The sequence below is a fragment of the Dendrobates tinctorius genome, unplaced genomic scaffold (assembly GCF_039654945.1).
Source record: "Dendrobates tinctorius isolate UK_male_01 unplaced genomic scaffold, ASM3965494v1 ptg000073l, whole genome shotgun sequence".
In the NCBI taxonomy this organism is placed as follows: Eukaryota; Metazoa; Chordata; class Amphibia; order Anura; family Dendrobatidae; genus Dendrobates; species Dendrobates tinctorius.
In genome coordinates this window covers 19,462,172-19,480,885 of record NW_027361741.1, presented here as the reverse complement: position 1 = coordinate 19,480,885, position 18,714 = coordinate 19,462,172, and positions in this window count along the sequence as shown.

The window sequence follows — 18,714 nt, the reverse complement described above, 5'->3', positions numbered from 1 at the left end:
ATTGTGCTGATGTAAAGTAAACATGTGGGAAATGTTACTTATTAAGTTTTTTGTGTGCTATATCTCTGTGATTTAAGGGCATAAAAATTCAAAGTTGGAAAATTTTCAACATTTTTGCCAAATTTCCATTTTTTTCACAAATAAACGCAAGTTATTTGAATGAAATTTTATGACTAACATGAAGTACAATATGTCACGAGAAAACAATGTCAGAATCACCAGGATCGATGAGAGCGTTTCAGAGTTATCACCTCATAAATGGACAGTGGTCAGAATTGTAAAAATTGGCCCGGTCATGAACGTGCAAACCACCCTTTGGGGTAAAGGGGCTAAATAACCAGGAATTCTCAAAACCAAAGGTTGGAGATGTTCATCGACCCAATGTACCGATGCCAGAGATAATGGGGCAAAGAGGAGGGGGAAAAATACTTTTGTGTGTTTTGGGGAGACCATGAAAAATAGGAAGAATGGGATGGTCAGGTAGAAGCCATGTATGGAGTATGTGACTCAAAATGCCCATTCATTTACCTGCATCTAAGATAGTGGACAAAGTACATTTGTATGACAGGGTGGGGTCCGACGGGAGCAGCTTGTATGTGAAGGAATCATTGAGTATATTAGAAACCAATGAAACATAAAGAGATGTGTCCATGACTGCAACACAACCTCCCTTGTCAGAGTATTTGATGGTGATATCGAGATTTCGTTGTAAATCAAGGACTTCTTTCTTTACTGCTGTGATTTTTATTGTTTATAGTTTGATCATGTAATAATTTTAGATCACGTTCCACCAGTGTTTGAAAGAGGTCTAAAGATAGAACCCTTATATTTAATAAGAATAGAATATCCGGCACTCAAATTAGATAGCTGCTCAAAAGTTTTTATCCAAATGACACAGGAAAGATGTATATCTTTGTACCGTGTTAGCCAGTAGATAGAAAAATATTCAGGATTGAGAGTCCTCAGTAGTTGATACCTTTTAATGGCTAACTGAAAAGATGGTAACACATTGCAAGCTTTCGAGACTACTCAGGTCTCTTCATCAGGCTAGACTAATACAAAATCTGAAGTCACATATTTATGCACAATACAGCCTAGAAAAAATGCAATAGATAAGACAAGTGACGTGAAGCAGAACTATCAATATGGGAGAGGGAGAAACATAAATATAAACATTGGACCAGTTCATAGATAAGGAGTCCGGATGTTTTATGGTCCTCTGATTGGGGTCTAGTTCTGTGTTGTGATGCCCCCACACGGTTTTAAAAGGAAATTCCTGAATTGATGTAAAAAGACATAAATCCATGTGACACATCCATTCCAGCACTGAGAGTGTCAAAGGTCGTCATAAATTTGTACTCCCAAACTCGTCTCTCTCTCTGAGAATTGAAGTTACCTTTCAATACCAGTAATTTCATATCCACGCTGCTGTGATCAGGGATACAGAAATGTTTTGCCACAGGTAGATCCATTCTTTTTTCTCTTATTGTGTGACGATGAGCATTCATCCTTGGTCATCCATGCTCATCGTCACACAATAAGAGAAAAAAGAATGGATCTACCTGTGGCAAAACATTTCTGTATCCCTGATCACAGCAGCGTGGATATGAAATTACTGGTATTGAAAGGTAACTTCAATTCTCAGAGAGAGAGACGAGTTTGGGAGTACAAATTTATGACGACCTTTGACACTCTCAGTGCTGGAATGAATGTGTCGCATGGATTTATGTCTTTTTACATCAATTAAGGAATTTCCTTTTAAAACCGTGTGGGGGCATCACAACACAGAACTAGACCCCAATCAGAGGACCATAAAACATCCGGACTCCTTATCTATGAACTGGTCCAATGTTTATATTTATGTTTCTCCCTCTCCCATATTGATAGTTCTGCTTCACGTCACTTGTCTTATCTATTGCATTTTTTCTAGGCTGTATTGTGCATAAATATGTGACTTCAGATTTTGTATTAGTCTAGCCTGATGAAGAGACCTGAGTAGTCTCGAAAGCTTGCAATGTGTTACCATCTTTTCAGTTAGCCATTAAAAGGTATCAACTACTGAGGACTCTCAATCCTGAATATTTTTCTATCCAAATGACATAATCCAAAATGTAACGTTTCGGTCTTTGTCGACCTTCATCAGACTGTAAATAAAATATATTCACATAAATTTTAAAATAAAACAAACAATAATAAATGGAATATATTTTGTAACAAAAAATCACATTTCAAATAAGAAACTCACTGATGTATATAATTCTGTATTAGGACTGATGCATAACAAGTCCCAATTTAATATATTCAATATATCTTACAGTATATACCTAAGTTTATACAAAAATTCTACTAGTCTCAATGGTGCAAAAAAATATAAAAAATAAAAAAAGGGAAAAGAAGGGTGCATATCTATTATATTGCACTGAGCCTGGAGAAAAGATTTTTTTTGCTTACCAGAATATGTTAATTGAAGAAACTCCATAAGATAAATATGGGGAAAATTCTGTAAGTAAGAAACCACCGATATAAATACTGGTGAGCAAAATTACAAAAAATATCTCTAGAGACCATGACATATGCAAAGGATCTTACCCCGATAGATCGTAAGAGAAAGTCTCACAGGAGCGCTCAGGAAAGTGGTTTGCCGCCAGTGGAAAATGCGCCCTAAGAAATAAGTGAGCGGGTCGCTCTATTATAGTGTCATAATCGGAAGTCGGGGCCGATAATTGTATTCACAATGTCAGTGAAATGTGAATGAAAAAACAAGACGCCGCGGACCGGAAGTGCGTCCAAGGGTGCTCAGTGATGTGCTCACATGGAACGCAAACAGGAAGAATATATAAGGGAGTGGTAACCTTTCATCCTGGCACCACCTATATGAAAAGGAGTGACGTGTCAACTTTAACCTAAAGATAGAACCCTATTCTGGCCAGGATAATAGGTGGAATTGGAGAGTGTTACAACAATATCTGGATCCATATCCGTTATTGAACATTGTTCTCGATCCTGAAAGGAAGTAAGTGTTAAAATAGCATTTTGTTCTTTGAAAGTAAAAGATAACAATCTGACTAATTTGTTGACATCCTTTATAGTTCAAAAAAGGTCAAAGTTTTTACTGGGAACGAAATTGAGACCCCTCTCAAGAACAGAGATTTGGAGCTCAAACAAAATAGTGAGAGTAAGAATAATCACATTAGATGGTTTGTTATCCAAAGTTAAATCCTTTTCCTCCTGTTACGTGTCAGATATCTTCTCCAGAAATCTTTTTCCATCTCTTCATCCTCCTTTTCTGGTCTTTATACATTTTTTGACGCTGTCAAACTTGAATTGCGTCTATTGTCAGCACTGGGAAAATGACCAGAAGATGTATCTGTGTCATAATCTGTACTGCTATAATCTGATGAGGAAAAATATACTTTTTAGACATTATATTACTGTCAGGGGTGCATTTTCTTAGTGCAGATTTCATATGGAAAACACATAGAATTGTCTTGCTCCAAGTATAAACCTGATTATTTTTATAGTCAGTTATATCTCTTTGTAATTTGCTTTTATTTGTCCTTATAATCTGATCTTCCAGAGATTTGATATTTTCAGTCATGCATTTGTTCAAATTCTCACACTCGGCAAGCTTGTTGAACTTCTGGAGGTCCGCATTTATTTTATCAATCTCCATTTTTAGTTAATTTAGCCGTGTCTTGATGAGAAATAATGAGTTCTATTAACTTATGGGAACATTGTCATAAAGCTCAAACACATAGGTTGAGATCCATAGGAAACATGAACAAAATTTTTCTTTAAAATTTTTTTAAAAAAATATTAAAAAAAAAAAATAAAATAAAATGTTTGTTGCTTCATCGCAATTTTTTGCTTTGTTCATGTTTCTTATGTTTTCATTCATTTGTTTCTATTCCTGCTTGCTTTTTCCACAGATTCCATTGTCCGTCGGTATGTCTTCAATGCTACAGAGAAGCTCCCTTCCTCTCTCTTCTTCAACTTGTGTTATAGAGACCTTATCCAGAGGCCGCAAAAAATTCTTCTGATTCTAGTGTCATACAGTAGGTGACCTGACTTTAAAACAGTTTGTAGCATCTAGTGTGCTATAGAGGCCTGATCCAGAGGCCAGAAAAATTCTTCTGCTCCTAGAGTCATACAGGAGAGACCCTGACTTTAAGACTTTAACCCCTTACCTACAATGGACGTAATATTCCGTCCATGTGACCCTGGACCTAATTTCCATGGACGGAATATTACGTCACAGCGATCAGCGGCGCCCACGTGGTGAGCGCCGCTGATTGCGGCCGGGTGTCAGCTGATTTTCACAGCTGACACCCGGCACAATGTGTCAGGGGCGGTCACGGACCGCCCCCGACATGTTAACCCCTTGCACACCGCGATCAAAAACGATAGCGGTGTACCGGGGGTTAAAGGGAAGCATCGGCAGGGAGGGGGCTCCCTCTGTGCTTCCCTGAACCCCCCACGGCAGCGCAATGTGCAGCGCTGCTGCGGGGGGCTCCTTTCCTGCAGGTCCCCAGATCCAATATGGCGGCGGGGACCTCCGGGGGCCTGCAGGAAGCTGGCTTCCTCAGTGCCTGCAAAGCGCAGGCATGAGGAAGCCTTCTGCACTGCCTGTTTCAGATCGCAGATCTGTCACAGTGATCTGTGATGTGACAGATCAGCGATCTGTCACAGGACAGTTATGTCCCCCCTGGGACATTGTAATAAAGTAAAAAAAAAAAAAGTGTAAAAATAATTTTACAAAAATCGCTAAATAAATTAAAAAAAAAAATATTCCCCAATAAATTCATTTTTTGGAAATAAAAAAAAAAACAATAAAAGTACACATATTTGGTATCGCCGCGTCCGTAACGACCCGCCCTATAAAACTGTCCAAATAGTTAACCACTTAAGTGAACCATTTAAAAAATAAAAATAAAAAACGAAGCAAAAAATAATGATTTATTATCATACCGCCGAACAAAAAGTGCAATAATGCGCGATCAAAAAGACACATATAAATATCCATGGTACCGCTGAAAACGTCATCTTGTCCCGCAAAAAACGAGCCACCACACAGCATCATCAGCGAAAAAAAAAAGTTATAGCTCGCAGAATAATGTGATGCAAAAATAATTATTTTTTATATAAAATAGTTTTCAATGCATAAAAGCGCCAAAACATAAAAAAATGACCGAAATGAGGTATCACTGTAACCGTACTGACCCGAAGAATAAAACTGCCTTATAAATTTTACCGCACCTGGAATGGTGTAAACGCACCACCCAAAAGAAATTCATGAAACGCTGTTTTTTGTAAATTCTGCGTCCCAAAAAAGAAAATAAAAAGTGATCAAAAAATGTCACGTGACCGAAAATTGTATCAATAAAAACGTCAACTCGTCCCGCAAAAAATAAGACCTCACACGACTCGGTGGGTCAAAATATGGAAAAATTATAGCTCTCAATATGTGGTGATGCCGTATCTCTGTGATTTAAGGGCATAAAAATTCAAATTTGGAATATTGCGAAATTTAAAAAATTTTCGCCAAATTTCCATTTTTTTCACAAATAAACGCAAGTTATTTGAATGAAATTTTACCACTAACATGAAGTACAATATGTCACGAGAAAACATTGTCAGAATCACCGGGATCCATGGAAGTGTTTCAGAGTTATTACCTCATAAAGGGACAGTGGTCAGAATTGTAAAAAATGGCCCGGGAGTTAACGTGCAAACCACCCTTGGTAGTGAAGGGGTTAAAAATTTTTGTAGCATCTAGTGTGTTATAGAGACCTGATCCAGACGTCACCAAAAAAATCCTTCTGTTCCTAGTGTCATACAGTGGGGGACCTGACTTTAACCCCTTCCTGACATCCGACGTACTATCCCATCCACGGTACCCGGGCCCGTATGACCGTGGACGGGATAGTACGTCTACCGCGATCAGCGGCGCCCACGTGGTGAGCGCCGCTGATTGCGGCCGGGTGTCAGCTGATTATCACAGCTGACACCCGGCACTATGTGTCAGGGGCGGTCACGGACCGCCCCCGACACGTTAACCCCTTGCACACCGCGATCAAACATGATCGCGGTGTACTGGGAGTTAAAGGGAAGCATCGGCAGGGAGGGGGCTCCCTCCGTGCTTCCCTGAGCCCCCCACGGCAGCGCAATGTGCAGTGCTGCTGCGGGGGGCTCCTATCCTCCAGGCCCCCGAATCCAAGATGGCGACGGGGGCCTTGGGGACCTGAGGAAGCTGGCTTCCTCAGTGCCTACAAAGCGCAGGCAAGAGGAAGTCTTCTTCAATGCCTGTGACAGATTGCTGATCTGTCACAGTGATCTGTGATGTGACAGATCAGCGATATGTCACAGGACAGTGATGTCCCACCTGGGACTATGTAATAAAGTAAAAAAAAAATAAAAAAAAATGTAAAAATAAATGAAAAAAAATCGCCAAATAAATTAGAAAAAAAAAAAAATATTCCCTCAATAAATCCATTTTTTGGAAATAATAATAAAAAAAACAATAAAAGTACACATATTAGGTATCGCCGCGTCCGTAATGACCCGCCCTATAAAACTGTCCCATTAGTTAACCCTTTTAGCGAACCCCTTAAAAAATAAAAATAAAAAACGAAGCAAAAAATAATGATTTATTATCATACCGCCAAACAAAAAGTGTAATAACGCGCGATCAAAAAGATGCATATAAATATCCATGGTACCCCTGAAAACGTCATCTTGTCCTGCAAAAAACGAGCCACAACACAGCATCATCAGCGAAAAAATAAAAAAGTTATAGCTCACAGAATAAAGCGATGCAAAAATAATTATTTTTTATATAAAATAGTTTTCATTGCATAAAACCGACAAAAACATAAAAAAACGACCTAAATGAGGTATCGCTGTAACCGTACTGACACGAAGAATTAAACCGCTTTATCAATTTTACCGCACGCGGAACGGTGTAAACGCACCCCCCCCAAAAGAAATTCATGAAACGCTGGTTTTTGTTCATTCTGCGTCCCAAAAATAGGAATAAAAAGCGATCAAAAAATGTCACGTGCCCGAAAATGGTAACAATAAAAACGTCAACTCGTCCCGCAAAAAATAAGACCTCACATGACTCAGTGGGTCAAAATACGGAAAAATTATAGCTCTCAAAATGTGGTGATGCAAAAACTATTTTACAATAAAAAGCGTTTTTTAGCGTGTGACAGCCGCCAAACATAAAAACCGCCATAAATAGTAAGTCAAACCCCCCGTTATCACCCCCTTAGTTAGGGAAAAATAATAAAACTAAAAAAAAAGTATTCATCTCCATTTTCCCGTTAGGGTAAGGCTGTGTGCACACGCTGCGGATTAGGTGCGGATTCATCCGCGCGGATTTTGTAAAATCCGCAGGTGAAACCGCAGGTCAAAAGACCTGCGGTTTTACCTGCGGATTGCTCTGCGGTTTTGTCCTGCGGTTTTTCATCTCCTCAATAGAGGAGATGGCAAACCGCAGGAGAATCCGCAGAAAGAATTGACATGTCAATTCTTTCTGCGGATTGAAAACCGCAGATAATCCGCGCAGAAAATTCCGCACTGTCTGCACTGCGGTTTTTGATTCCCATAGGGAATCATGGTACTGTACACCGCAGCAGAAACTGCTGCGGGTCCGCAGCAGCCAAAACCGCTGCAGAACCGCAGCAAAATCCACAGCGTGTGCACACAGCCTTAGGGTTAGGGCTAGGGTTAGGGCTAGGGTTAGGGTTAGGGTTAGGGCTAGGGTTAGGGCTAGGGTTAGGGTTAGGGCTAGGGTTAGGGCTCAGATTAGGGTTAGGGGTGTGTTGGGGTTAGGGTTGGAGTTATAATTGGGGGTTTCCACTGTTTGGGCACATCAGGGGCTCTCCAAATGCAACATGGCGTCTGATCTCAATTCCAGCCAATTCTGAGTTGAAAAAGTCAAATGGTGCTCCTTCCCTTCCAAGCTCTGCCATGCGCCCAAACAGTGTTTTACCCCCACATGTAGGGTATCAGCCTACTCAGGACAAATTGCAAAACAATTTTTGGGGTCCAATTTCTCCTGTTACCCTTAGGAAAATAAAAAATTGGGGGCAAAAATATCATTTTTGTGGAAAAAAATGATTTTTTTATTTTCACGTCCGAGTGTTATAAACTTCTGTGAAGCACTTGGGGGTTCAAAGTGCTCACCACACATCTAGATAAGTTCCGTGGGGGTCTAGTGTCCAAAATGGGGTCACTTGTGGGGAGTTTCAATAGTTTAGGTACATCAGGGGCTCTCCAAACGCACATGACACCCGCAGACCATTCCATCAAAGTCTGCATTCCAAAACGTCACTGCTTCCCTTCCGAGCCCCGACGTGTGTCCATACAGTAGTTTTCTCCCACATATGGGGTGTCAGTGTACTCAGGCCAAATTGGACAACAACTTTTGGGGGTCCAATTTCTCCTGTTACCCTTGGGAAAATGAAAAAATTGGGGACTAATTGATCATGTTTCTGGAAAAAATACGAATTTTTTATTTTCACGCCCGGGCGTTATAAACTTCTGTGAAGTACTGGGGGGTTCAAAGTGCTCACCACAAATCTAGATAAGTTCCTTGGGGGGTCTAGTTTACAAAATGGTGTCATTTGTGGGGGGTTTCCACTGTTTAGGTACATTAGGGGCTCTCCAAAGGCAACATGACACCCGCAGACCATTCCATCAAAGTCTGCATTCCAAAATGTCACTACTTCCCTTCCGAGCCCCGACGTGTGCCCATACAGTAGTTTTCTCCCACATATGGGGTATCAGCATACTCAGGACAAATTGGACAACAACTTTTGGGGTCCAATTTCTCCTGGTGCCCTTGGGAAAATAAAAAAATGGTGACTAAAAGATCATGTTTGTGGAAAAAATATGATTTTTTTATTTTCACGCCCGGGCGTTATAAACTTCTGTGAAGCACTGAGGGGTTCAAAGTGCTCACCACACATCTATATAAGTTACTTGGGGGGTCTAGTTTACAAAATGGTGTCATTTGTGGGGGGTTTCCACTGTTTAGGTACATTAGGGGCTCTCCAAAGGCAACATGACACCCGCAGAAAATTCCATCAAAGTCTGCATTCCAAAACGTCACTACTTCCCTTCCAAGCCCCGACGTGTGCCCATACAGTAGTTTTCTCCCACATATGGGGTATCAGCATACTCAGGACAAATTGGACAACAACTTTTGGGGTCCAATTTCTCCTGGTACCCTTGGGAAAATAAAAAAATGGTGACTAAAAGATCATGTTTGTGGAAAAAATACAAATTTTTTATTTTCACGCCCGGGCGTTATAAACTTCTGTGAAGCACTGGGGGGTTCAAAGTGCTCACCACACATCTAGATAAGTTCCTTGGGGGGTCTAGTTTACAAAATGGTGTCATTTGTGGCGGGTTTCCACTGTTTAGGTACATTAGGGGCTCTCCAAAGGCAACATGACACCCGCAGACCATTCCATCAAAGTCTGCATTCCAAAACATCACTACTTCCCTTCCGAGCCCCGACGTGTGCCCATACAGTAGTTTTCTCCCACATATGGGGTATCAGCATACTCAGGACAAATTGGACAACAACTTTTGCGGTCCAATTTCTCCTGGTACCCTTGGGAAAATAAAAAAATGGTGACTAAAAGATCATGTTTGTGGAAAAAATACAAATTATTTATTTTCACTCCCGGGCATTATAAACTTCTGTGAAGCACTGGGGGGGTCAATGGCGCTGCTTCCCTTCCGAGCTCTGCCATGCGCCCAAATAGTGGTTTACCCCCACATGTGGGGTATCAGCGTACTCAGAACAAATTGCACAATAACTTTTACGGTCCTGTTACCCTTGGAAAAATAAGAATTGAGGGTGAAAAGATCATTTTTGTGGAAAAAATATGATTTTTTAATTGTATGGCTTTATGTTATAAACTTCTGTGAAGCCCATGGGGGTTCAAAGTTCTTACCACACATCTAGATAAGTTCCTTAGGGGGTCTAGTTTCCAAAATGGTGTCATTTGTGGGGGATTTCCACTGTTTTGGTACATCAGGGGTTTTCCAAACGCGACATGGTGTCCGATCTCAATTCCAGCCAATTTTGCATTGAAAAAGTCAAACGGCGCTCCTTCCATTCTGAGCTCTGCCATGCGCCGAAACAGTCGTTCCCCCCCACAAATCAGGTATCAGCGTACTCAGGATAAATTGCACAATAACTTTTGCAGTCCAATTTCTCCTGTTACCCTTGGTAAAATAAAAAAAATTGAACCTGAAGTTAGATGTTCATTTCTTTTTAAATATTCAAAAAAATTCCTGTGACGCACCTAATGGGTTAATAAACTTCTTGAATGTGGTTTTGAGCACCTTAAGGGGTTCAGTTTTTAGAATGGTGTCAATTTTGGGTATTTTCTATCATATAGACCCCTCAAAGTGGCTCCAAATGTGATGTGGTCCTAAACATAAAATGGTGTTGTAAAAATGAGAAATCGCTGGTCAACTTTTAACCCTTATAACTTCCTAACAAAAAAAAATTTTGGTTCCAAAATTGTGCTGATGTAAAGTAAACATGTGGGAAATGTTATATATCAAGTTTTTTGTGTGCCGTATCTCTGTGATTTAAGGGCATAAAAATTCAAAGTTGGAAAATTGCGAAATTTTTAAAATTTTTGCCAAATTTCCATTTTTTTCACAAATAAACGCAAGTTATTTGAATGAAATTTTACCACTACCATGAAGTACAATATGTCATGAGAAAACAATGTCAGAATCACCGGGATCAATGGAAGCGTTCCAGAGTTATGACCTCATAAAGGTACAGTGGTCAGAATTGTAAAAATTGGCCCGGTCATGAACGTGCAAACCACCCTTGGGGGTGAAGGGGTTAAAATAGTAGCATCTAGTGCTTTACTCCCAAGGGTTGTTTGCATGCTAATGACCAGGCCAATTTTTACAATTCTGACCACTGTCCCTTTATGAGGTAATAACTCTGGAATGCTTCTATGGATCCTGGTGGTTCTAACAGTGATTTCTCGTGACATGCTGTACTTCATGATAGTGGTAAAATTTCTTTGATATGACTTGCGTTTATTTGTGAAAAAAATGGACATTTGGTGAAAATTTTGCAATTTTCCTACTTTGAATTTTCATGCCTTTAACCCCTTTCCTACATTAGACGTACTATTCTGTCCATGTGACCTGGGACCTAAGTCCCAAGGATGGAATAGTATGTCTAGCGCGATCAGCTGCGCTCACGGGGGGAGCAAGGCTGATCGCGGCCGGGTGTCAGCTGGTTATCACAGCTGACACCCGGCACTATGTGTCAGGGGCAGTCACGGACTGCATCCGACACGTTAACCCCTGATCGTGTTTGATCGCAGTGTACCGGGGGTTTAGGGAAGCATCGGGAGGGGGCTCCCTCTGTGATTCCCTGAGACCCCCACAGCAGTGCGATGTTCAGCGCTGCTGTGGGGGTCTCATTCCCTGCAGGTCCCCAATCCAAAATGGTGGCGGGGACCTTCGGGAGCCTGCAGGGAGGTGGCTTCCTCATGCATTCAAAACGCCGGCATGAGGAAGCCTGCAGCACTGCCTGTGGCAGCGATCTGTCACATGACAGTTATGTCCCTCCTGGGACATTGTAATAAAGTAAAAAAAAAATGTAAAAATAAGTTATAAAAAAATCGCTAAATAAATTTTAAAAAAATATTCCCTAATAAATTCATTTTTTGAAAAAAAAACAATAAACGTACACATATTTGGTATCGCCGCATCTGTAATGACCCGCCCTCTAAAACTGTCCTACTAGTTATCCCCTTTATTGAACCTCTTAAAAAATAAAAATAAAAAGCGAAGCAAAAAATAAAGCTTTATCATCATACCGCCGAACAAAAAGTGCAATAACGCGCGATCAAAAAGACGGATATAAATTTCCATGATACCGCTGAAAACGTCATCTTGTCCCGCAAAAAATGAGCTGCCACACAGCATCACCAGCAAAAAAATAAAAAAGTTATAGCTCACAGAATAAAGCGATGCAAAAATAATTGTTTTTTAAATAAAATTGTTTTCATTGCATAAAAGCGCCAAAACAAAAAAAGACATAAATGAGGTGTCGCTGTAACCATACTGACCCGAAGAATAAAACTGCTTTATCAATTTTACCGCACGCAGAACAGTTGAGCGCTCCCCCCAAAAGAAATTCATGAAACGCTGGTTTTTGTTCATTCTGCATCCCAAAAATTAGAATAAAAAGCGATCAAAAAATGTCACGTGCCCGAAAATGGTACCAATAAAGACGTCAACTCATCCCACAAGACCTCACATGACTCGGCGGGTCAAAATATGGAAAAAATATAGCTCTCAAGATCTGATGATGCATAAACTATTTTTACAATAAAAAGCGTCTTTTAGCATGCAACAGCTGCGAAAAATAAAAACCCGCCATAAATAGTAAATCAAACCCCCCTTTATCATCCCCTTAGTTAGGGAAAAATAATAAAATAAAAAAAAATGTATCTATTTCCATTTTCCCATTAGGGTTAGGGTTAGGGCTAGGGTTAGGACTAGGGTTAGGGCTAGGGCTAGGGGTGTGTTGGGGTTAGGGTTGGAGTTAGAATTGGAGGGTTTCCTCTGTTTTGGCACATCAGGGGCTTTCCAAACGCGACATGGCGTCCGATCTCAATTCCAGCCAAAAAAGTCAAATGGCGCTACTTCCCTTCCGAGTTCTGCCATGCGCCCAAATAGTGGTTTATGCCCACATTTGGGGTATAAGCGTACTCAGGACAAATTGCACAATAACTTTTAGGGTCCTGTTACTCTTGGGAAAATAATATTTGGGGGTGAAAAGATCTTTTTTTTTAAAAAAAATATGATTTTTTAATTGTACAGCTGTATGTTATAAACTTCTGTGAAGCCCTTGGGAGGTTCAAAGTGCTCACCACATATCTAGATAAGTTCCTTGGGGGTCTAGTTTCCAAAATGGGGTCACTTGTTGGGTTTCCACTGTTTAGGCACATCAGGAGCTCTCCAAACTTGGCATGGCATCCGATCTGAATTCCAGCCAATTTTGCAGTGAAAAAGTCAAACCGCGCTCGTTTCCTTCCGAGCTCTGCCATGCGCCCAAGCAGTGGTTCCCCCCAAATATCAGGTATCGGCGTACTCAGGACAAATTGCACAATAACTTATGCAGTCCAATTTCTCCTGTTACCCTTGCTAAAATAAAAAAATTGAACCTGAAGTAATTTTTTTGTGAAAAAAAGGTAAATGTTCATTTTTTTAAACATTCAAAAAAATCCTGTGAAGCACCTGAAGGGTTAATAAACTTCTTGAATCTGGTTTTGAGCACCTTGAGGGGTGCAGTTTTTAGAATGGTGTCACTTTTGGGGATTTTCTATCGTATAGACCCCTCAAAGTGACTTTAAATGTGATGTGGTCCGTAAAAAAAAAATTTGGTTCCCAAATTGTGCTGATGTAACGTAAACATGTGGGAAATGTTACGTATTAAGTTTTTTAAGTGCCATATCTCTGTGTTTTAAGAGCATAAAATTTCAAAGTTGGAAAATTGTGAAATTTTTAAAATTTTCACCAAATTTCCGTTTTTTTCACAAATAAATGCAAGTTATATGAATGAAATTTTACCACTAGCATGAAGTACAATATATCACGAGATAACAATTGCTGGGATCCATGGAAGCGTTTCAGAGTTATTACCTCATAAAGGGACAGTGATCAGAATTGTAAAAATTGGCCCGGGAGATAACGTGCAAACCACCCTTGGTAGTAAAGGGGTTAAATCACAGAGATATGTCATAGAAAATAATAAATAACATTTCCCACATGTCTACTTTACATCAGCACAATTTTGGAACCAAAATTTATTTTTGTTAGGGTTAAAAGTTGACCAGCGATTTCTCATTTTTACAAAAAAATTTTCAAAACCATTTTTTTTGGAATCACATCACATTTGAAGTCAATTTGAGGGGTCTATATGAAAATACCCAAAATTGACACTATTCTAAAAACTAAACCCTTCAAGGTGCTCAAAACCACATTCAAGAAGTTTATTAACCCTTCAGGTGCTTCACAGGAATTTTTGTAATGTTTTAAAAAAAGAGCATTTAACTTTTTTCACAAAAAGTAATGTAAGAAGTGAAGTATTTGTCATTGCACTATACCAATATTTCTCTGCCGTATTGGAGCATCATGAATTGTGGTATGTGTTAAACGGGCCCACTGACACTCTTTCACCCAGGGCACACTAAAACCTGGAGCCAGCCCTACCCCCCACAACTTTAGCCAAATAACCCCCAGTTTTCAATGCGTAACTATTATTATAAAGTAAATTAAGGTTGACAAGCTTACGTAATAAGAATTGATGTAGTTGGCATTGAACCAATTAAAAAATAGTAGAAAATAATAAAAATCAAAATTTATTCCATCAATAAATAAATATTTAAGTTAAAAAAAATCTAAACAATAAAAGTACACATATTTAGTATAGCCACCTCCGTAACGATATGACCTATAAAATGTCCCATTAGTTAACCCCTTTAGTAAACATCATTAAAAAAAAAACAACAAGGCAAAAAAACAATACTTTATTATACCACCCAACAACATGTGGAATAACATGCGATCAAAAAGACAGATATAAATAAACGTGGTACCGCTGAAAACGACATCTTGTCCTGCAAAAAATGAACCACCATATAGCTCCATCACGGGAAAAACACAAAAACAAAAAATTCAGAAACATAAAAAATGAAATAAATGAGGTATCACTGACCTGAAGAATACAACTGCTTTATCAATTTTACCACACGCGGAATGGTATAAACACCCCCCCAAACAATAAATTCATCAATTGCTAGATTTTGTTCATTCTGCCTCCCAGAAATCGGAATAAAAAGCGATAAAAAAAGTCATGTGCCCAAAAATGGTACCAATAAAAATGTCAACTCATCCCGCAAAAGAGAATTGCGGATACTGGAAGCCTGTGCTAGCATTTCGTCTGCGGTGTTGCTGTCAGTGTGTCAAGAGTGGGAGAAGACAGTTGCATTGCATTGACAATCCAACACAATGGCCAGCACTTTGAACACATTTTATAAATGGTCACAAACTTGTAAATAGCTCATGAAAGAAAAAAGGTATGTTAAAACCATGCACACAATTGTTTTTCTTGTGAAATTCTCAATAAGTTTGATGTCACATCACCCTCTTCCCATTGGAAAAAATAAAGTTGGATCCAAAATGGACAGCTTCAAAATGGCCGCCATGGTCACCACCCAACTTGAAAAGTTTCCCCCCTCCCATATACTAGGAAGTTGATATCACCAACCATTCCCATTTTATTTATCCATATAAATGGCCCACCCTGTATATAAGTTCCTTAGGGGGTCTATTTTCCAAAATCGTGTCACTTGTGGGGGTTTCCATTGTTTAGGCACATCAGTGGCTCTCCAAATGCGACATGTCGTCCGATCTCAATTCCAGGCAATTTTGCATTGAAAAGTCAAACGGCGCTCCTTCTCTTCTGAGCTCTACCAAAGAGTGGTTTGCCTGCATATATGGAGTATCACCGTACTCAGGACTAATTGTACAACAACTTTTGGGGTTCAATTTCTCCTGTTAACCTTGGTAAAATAAAACAAATTGGATCTGAAACAACAAGATCCAATTTGTAGGACATGGCCCCCTTGTTCACCTGATCTGAACCCCATAAAGAACCTGTGGTCCCTCATAAAATGTAAGATCTACAGGGAGTGAAAACATTACACCTCTGGTAATAGTGTCAGGGAGGCTGTGGTCCCTGCTGCACGCAATGTTGATCGTAAACAGATCAAGCAACTGACAGAATCTATGGATGGAAGGCTTTTGAGTGTCATCGTAAAGAAAGCTGGCTGTGTTGGTCCCTTTTTTTTGGTTTTGAATGGCAGAAATGTTAATTTCTAAATTTTGTGTTGTTATATTGGTTTACCTGGTGAAAACAAACAAGTGAGATGGGTATATATTTGGTTTTTATTAAGTTGCCTAATAAATAGGCACAGTAATAGTTACCTGCACAAACAGATGTCCTCCTAAGACAGCCAAATCTAAAAAAAAACCCACTCCAACTTCCAAAAATATGTAGCTTTGAAATTTGAGTCTTTTCAGTTGATTGACAGTATAGTTGTTGTTCAATAATAAAAATAATCCTCTCAAATACAACTTGCCTAATAATAATTATGCAAACAGTGTATAATGCTCCATATATAATGGGCCCCATTTATAATGCTCAAGTGTATAATGGGCCCCATTTATAATGCACAGGTGTATGATGGGCCCCATGGATGATGCTCCAGTGTATGATGAGCTCTATTTATAATGATCCAGTATATAATGCACCCCATATATGATGCTCCAGTGTGTGATGGGCACCATGGATGATGCTCCAGTGTATGATGGGCCCCATTTATAATGCTCCAGTGTATGATGGGCCCCATTTATAATGAACAGGTGTATGATGGGCCCCATGGATGATGCTCCAGTGTATGATGGGCTCTATTTATAATGCTCCAGTGTATAATTTGCCCCGTATATGATGCTCCAGTGTATGATGGGCACCATGGATGATACTCCAGTGTATGATGGGCCCCATTTATAATGCTCCAGTGTATGATGGGCCCATATAATACTCCATATGTAATGGGCCCCATACGATGCTCCAGCGTATAATGGGCCCTATCTATGATGCTCATGTTTATGATGGGCACCATATATAATTCTCCAGTGTATAATGCTCCCCGTATATTGCTCCAATCATAAAAAAATGAAATACATGTCCCTAGGGGGAGACAGCCCAGTTAGGGAGATGGAAAAACTGGCATACGTTGAGATGTAGGCTGGACGTTCAGTAGCTGCAATGGAGGAATTCGAGAAGTCGGAGGTTGAGGAGGACAAAGCGAGCCATTTTGCTGGCAACCTATGTGTCATCAGGGGAAGGTGGGACAAAATCCTTTGAAACTCATGCATGGTTCATTTAATGAAGGTGAGATCATCAACAGTTTGGGTCGACAGCCGGGTCCTTCTTTCTGTCAGGATTGCTCCAGCAGCACTGAAGACTCTATCTAATAGCACACTACCAGCAGGGCAAGCGAGCTCCTGTAAGGCATACTGTGCCAATTCAGGCCAGGAGTCCAGTTTACAGGCCCAGTAGTCAAAGGGGAATGAACACTGAGGGAGAACATCGAACAGTCTTCGCACCTTATGGAGCAGGGCTGTAAACTCCAGATAATTATTTAAGAAGCACTGCACCACCAGGTTCAAGGTGTGAGCCAGGCAAGGTATGTGTCTGAGTTATGCAAGGGCTATGGCCACCACAAAATTACAGCCATTATCACTGACTAGCTTGCCTGGCTCAAGATGTAGACTGCCCAGCCATGACTCAGTTTCTCGCTGCAACTAGTCGGCCAGTACCTCCGCGGTGTGTCTGTTGTTGCCCAAAGACATCATCTTTAAAGCAGCCTGCTGATGCTTACCACTAGCCGTTCGATAGTGGGACACCTTGTGTGCAACACTGGCAGCTGCGGATAGAGTGCTCGTGCGACTGCGCTCTGTGGACGAGCTTTCGCTTCTGGAGGAGGAGGAGGGTCGAATGCCTACAGCCAACTGTTTCCTATACCGTGTCCCACCGCTGCTGTCCCCTGTGGACCTTGCATCCACCACATTAACCCAGTGCACAGTGATGGACACATAATGGCCCTTGCCATGCCTACTGGCCCATGGATCTGTTGTGAGGTGCACCTTTCCACTCACTGATTGTTTGAGTGCATGGACAATGGGGTCTTTCACATGCAGGTGGAGGTCAGGGATGGCTTTTCTAGAAAAGAAGTGCCGACTGGGTAGGTCATAGCGTGGGACAGCGTAGGCCATGAGCTCTAGGAACGCTGCGCTTTTAACCAAATGGAAGGGATCATCTCTAATGAGATCAGTTTGGCAATGTAGGCGTTCAAAGCCAGTGTACACAGATGAGAGGATGAGTACTTTCTTGTCCTACTCAGAATGTCTGCTAGGATGAGCTGGACTTGAGAGCTGCATATGGGGAACTAGTGGTGGACCTGATGGACTGAGAGGGGGTTGGTGATGGTGATGGTAGTGGTGCTGGTGGTGATGGACTAGATAAAGTCTTTCATTGCAAAAACATTGTGATTGCCTGACTGCTTTTGCCTTGCGACGACACCTCAACATTTCTTGCTTGTGGTGTGCTTACCGGTCGGCTTACAGTGAGGGAAGCGATGGAGCATTGCTGGCTACCTTCAGTCGGAGCAGGTACACATGTGCTACCTGAGGTTTTGTAGTCCGTTCACGCTTGCAAGTGCATGGTGATTAAATGTCTAAGCATGCAAATGGTATTCAAATTTCAGAGATTTTTCCCTTGGCTAAAGGTCCTTCCGCATTTCTTACAGATAACCTTTGCCTCATCAAAAGGATTTTGGTCAAAAAAGTGCCACAATGCACTTTTCCTGCTCTGGTATAAATTTTCAGAGCTTGTACATTGTGCTAATTTGACCTGTGTTGTCCTGCAACTCTTTTTGTTTTTTTACCACGTTTTTGGACAGCTACAGGCCTGCCAGATAACCGCTGCTGCGATGTCGATGCCTGCTGCGGATCCTCCTCCTCTTCTGAGCTATTGCCAGTGGCACCCTCTTCCCCAAATGGATGCCAATCCGGGTCAACAAC